The sequence below is a fragment of the Ylistrum balloti genome, unplaced genomic scaffold, assembly GCF_031769215.1.
Source record: "Ylistrum balloti isolate Yb309-2 unplaced genomic scaffold, AGI_CSIRO_Ybal_v1 Utg371196, whole genome shotgun sequence".
In the NCBI taxonomy this organism is placed as follows: Eukaryota; Metazoa; Mollusca; class Bivalvia; order Pectinida; family Pectinidae; genus Ylistrum; species Ylistrum balloti.
Genome location: NW_026782651.1, coordinates 1,095,304 through 1,100,603, shown reverse-complemented (window position 1 = coordinate 1,100,603; position 5,300 = coordinate 1,095,304).

Sequence of the window (5,300 nt, the reverse complement as noted above, 5' to 3'; positions counted from 1 at the left end):
AAGAAAGCTTTTGTTATTCTTATGTGCCTGTGGAAAGTTTTGACATTAAGATCTCCCGCCACAGTTTTCTACCGATCTCTTTCAAACAGGAGAGGCTTATCATCTTGACATGAAGTTGTGCTTTCCTGACTGACCGTTTTATTCAACAGTATTTGGAAGAGATAGTGCCTCTTGTTGTTTTCATAATATAACTCTGTCCAGGATTAGTGTAGTTGATTGTTACTTCATGTCCAATTAAATACCGAGGCCATACATTGACATATCGGGCATGGGAAATGTAGGAAAGCCAGAGTTCTTGGAGAAAATCCACCACCCTGCAGTTAGTACTTGGCGACTGCCCCACAGAGACCCTGAACGTGCTACCCAGAGGTAAAGGGATAATGATAAAGACAATTAGATGTCCTAACCACTCAGCCACTGTGGCCACTTCTTGACCAGAGATCACTTCTCTCAGTCTTCGATAGATTTCAGACTTTGTAGGCTTAATTACAAGGACACAAAGTTGTGTTTTCCTGATTTGACTGTAGTTGGAAGAGTTACTACCCCTTGTTGTTGTCATAATGTTAATCTTGTCTGGAGATCTCCTTCTAAGCCGAGTTTTCAGTTTGAATCAACAGATTTAGCTGACCTGACCTGAAGGGCCGAGTGTGATAATGGCATACTGCAGCAGAAGTCACATCAGTCATCTTTTCCTACAAGTCACTACTAGTCATGAATGACCGAGTAGACTTTAACCAAATTTGATCAGAGTATCCTTTGTGAAATGGGACATAATTTTGTATAAAATGGTGGGTCTTGGACCCCTAGGGCTTGAGGGACAAGCAAATTTAGGGAATGCCTTAAAATCCTTTATCAACTGGAGGAGGAATTTGTCCATATTTGGTGTAAAGCCATTCTTAGTCGGCATTCTTACAAATTTTTTTTTGAAGTATTTGCTCTTTTTTTTTTTAACCCTATTTGGCCCTGTCCCTCCTGCTCAATTTGTGGGAGACCCACTGTTTGTACATAGATATTTGTGTTAATGTTTTCAATGGAAGTCTAGGCATAGAGTGATTAGGTCCAATGGGGAAATATGTTTAAACCTGTAAAATTCCTTTTCCTATACATTTGGTCAAATAAAGCCAGCGAAGCGATACAGGCCCTGTGGACCACTTGTTTATAAATCATTTATAATCATACAAAACCTCATTCTGGAATTGGACAGTTATTAAGTAATTATATCTTAGTTTAGTGTGACAAACATTTTTTTATACAATAAGAGAGCAAGTAATAAAGGTAATGTAATGATTCTGTTTTTTATTACAAAAAGTGTAGCAGTCGCAACTCTTCTGAGAATTTGAAAAAAATTACGTATTAAGTTTTTTTTGATGATTTTTTGAAAAATTTCTTGTTTTTTCTGAATAATCAACAATTTCAGTTATTTTCGCGGCAACCTTTTTAAAAATAAATTTTGTCTTTCATTGCAATGAAAGGGTGTGATACTTGGACATAAAGTTTTTCATTTGATTCAACAAACTTTCAACTGCATAGCAATCAAAAAATGAAGATGTTCCAAAAGTGCAGTACATCCTTTATTTGATAATCTGCTAGTTAAAATCAACCCATGACTTGCAGGGTTATACTTGAGAGAAAAACTTCAGCAACCAGAAAATGTTAAATCGTTGACCATTAACTACACTGTCAAGTCAAGAAAAGCAAATATTTCCTCTTGGGTCCTAAAAATCTGAGAAAATGGTCCACCAAATGGGAGTTAATGAATTTTAAATTTTCACTTAAGTAAAACCGTAAAGATCATCTATACATTGACCTGAATTGCATGGTATTCTCGGAAATGGTGTGTTACACAACTGTCCATTGACTTTTAAGTCAGTAATTCATTACCTAGCACCAACCATGTACATGTACACAATTTCAACCCTTTAGTTACAAAAATCAGTAACGTCTAGCAACTTTAGAATAATGCCAAACCATACAACAGTAAAAGATGATCTACTTGAAAATACCAGTAACCTTGCTAGGATGGAGTTACATACCTGTTACGATAATATCAACATATATATATACCCAAAGATGCTTCAGACACAATTTTTAATAATCCCGTTGTTCCTGCTGGAAAAGTAGAATTTTACAGAATTCACTCAATTTCCTCTATTGGGTGCTGTCCCTCCAGCACTGGTGGCTATGACCAATTGTTTATTGGTCAATAAACCAATAACTCCCCTTCAACCAAGAATGCTTAAGACCATTTTTTTGAAAAATCAAATCATTCAATCAAACAGGAGAAGTATTTTACAGAATTTGCTCCATTTTCCTTACAGGGCCCTGCCCCTGAGGGGATGAGACCCAATATGTATGCTTACTCAACACTGAATTGAATTAGGCCTTTGTTCTCAACAGAGGAGATGATCCACTATGAAGGCAATGCAGTTGATTGTCAAATGCCATCATTTTCAATACTTCAGTAACAAAATAGGTAAAAAAAACCCAGACGACAATGAATATATTTACATGCTTTATTCAGAGTTTAACTTTTAACAGTAGAAAATGCATTTTTGATGTACTTAGGTACATGTAAAATACATGTGTAGCTCTTCACTGTACGACCTACAGCCAATCTTGTACAACAAGCAGACCAATTATCAAGCTTCAGTTAAGCCTTAGCAGGTCTTAGTTAGTTAGGAAACGGTTAATTGGTTCAATGATAAAGAGAGGTATTGAGCACAGTGAGGAGTCACACATGTATACTACACGAGTACATCTATGAATGGTTAAAGCTACCATTGTAGCAATGACTTGTCCCTGGTGTAGAACAGTCGCCTGTCTCACTCTCTAACACTCACTCATGTCTCGCCCACCACAAACCCTACAATATATAAGTACTGACAACGTGAAACAAAATAGTACATTCTGTATAACAAAATATCCCAGTACTTTTCCCTAGATATCACTTGTTATTGACAATCTTACTACTGAAAACTAAAGCAATTGTTTGTACTGGCTGATTAGAAAAACATTACAGATCATGTATGCTGCAAATCACCATGTTCTAAGGTCATTTAAAATCCCATAATTGAAGATTTCAATAAAATGCTTGAATTATTGAAAACTTCTGCTAATTTTTCCATAACGCTTTCCAACTGAAATAAAAACACCTCAGTATTGGAATTTCCTGAAAGTTCACAGAATCCTAATAGTAACATGGAGTCACCTGGTACACCAAAAAACCACATGATATACAGTATACTGATAGTCTATAGTAACGAAAATAATGGAATGAACAATTTTGGCAAAAAAGTCATCAAATATTTACTGGAAAACACTGGTCCACTAAGAAAGAATACACAAGTAATGATAGAATATGTATGCAAATTTACAGAAAAGCTAAATGATTGGTAAGGGAGATAATACAGCTAGATATCTAAATCCAGCTCCAGTATAGCCTAACAGAACGCAAAACCATAAACCAAGATGGTATAATTCAGAGTGTCGGAGTGCTTATGTTACAACAAGTGCCAGGGGCCAACACACAAACTGTAACTCCTAGTTGTGAGTGTAATACAATGATATCGGTATCATGAATAACTGCTAAAAAGCAATATATTTGTGTTAAGTATCAGATCAATACACCTGCTCAGACTTTTTTTTTATATTATTTCCAGACACTTGAAATGGTCCAAGCAGTGTAACAATAATGCAGGTCACCTATATCAAGGCAATCATTAGTTGTTTCATATCAATATTACGTTCAAAGACAAATGATATGCTACAAATATTTTTTTTTTCTTTCCTTGCAATAGGAAACTTTTTTTTTAACATAGAAGAAGGTGAAATAAGTTTTCTTAAGTAAGAATGAGAGAGAATTAATTTTACTTTCTCTCTATACTAACATCAGATTTAAAAATAAATATACATTGTCAATTTGTATGTTTGTAAAATATGTATCAGGGAAAAATTCAAGCATATTTATACTTCACACATTCTTTACATTCCTGCATTCAGCACATTCTACACTGGTAGCAAATTTCATTGCAAAGAAAGCCAAATTTAAAATCATCTTTTTCCTCATCATACAAAAGATAGATAAACATATTTATGCTTTAAAAATTATGTTTGTAATTTTACAAATTCAGCATTTTTATATATATATATATATATATATATTTATATGTGTGTGAGTGTGGTGTATATATACACTTGTTATAAAAATTAAATAACACATCATTGACGTTAGCAAAAATACACACAACATGTTACAACAGTTAAAATTACAATCATACATCCCAAACATTCACACATCTTTCTCACAGTCACATAGTGTGTGTGTTCCTCTGTTTAGCTTCAGAGAGAAATATATTAATCCTCTCTGTCTTGTATTAGAGCAACAAAATCAAGCTGTGAACCTGACTTGTTACTAGTTTTAAAATCATACTTAATCCAATGAGCATAAAGGTTAGCTATTCAACCCTGAAGGACATGTAACAACAGATTTCATTGGCTACACAGCTGCAGACTTCATCATCTTGTGGTAGTTATGTGCCTTTTTTGAGTGCACTACTTAGTGAAGAAACAAAGCCCTGTATATCAACAGAAACTGGGCAGTAATACTAGTACAGATGTCAACATCATTTCCATTCAATACTTCTCATATTTATCAGTGTTTTCTAACATATCAGAGGATTTTTAGATTATGGAAAACTCTCCATTTTCTTTTCATTTAAAATCATATTTAGTATAATGCCCGTATCTGTTTTTGACATGATTCTGTCTTTCATTCTTACCAAACGACTTTTGCTGTGTTAGTGTCTTTCTAAATTTCAGGAACAACCATCAAAGATAAAACATTTTGAAAAAAACCCAACATGTTTTCAATTGTTAAAAAATAAAACTGAAAAAGAAAAAAAAATTATGATGAAATACATGTACTGTAAATGGCCTTTTTCCGAATACACATACTGAAACCATTGTTGAGACACGTACATGTACCGATACTACTGTTTAGACACGTACATGTACCGATACTACTGTTTAAATGTTGTGATACATATATCAATTCTAATGTTTAGGCCTTGTGGATCCATACCGACTAAAGCTTTCTTTCTCTCCTCAAAATATATCCACACATAACAGCTATCTTTTAAGTACCAATAATTAAGAAAAGAAATCTGGAGGTACTTTTAATGAAAAGTTTATCACTGAATGTAAAAACTCTTCCCTTATCCACTGCTCCAAAACCACTTCAGACTGAATGTCACACTGACAAGTAGTTAAGTCTCCATTCTTGTTCAGAGAATTTCATCGGA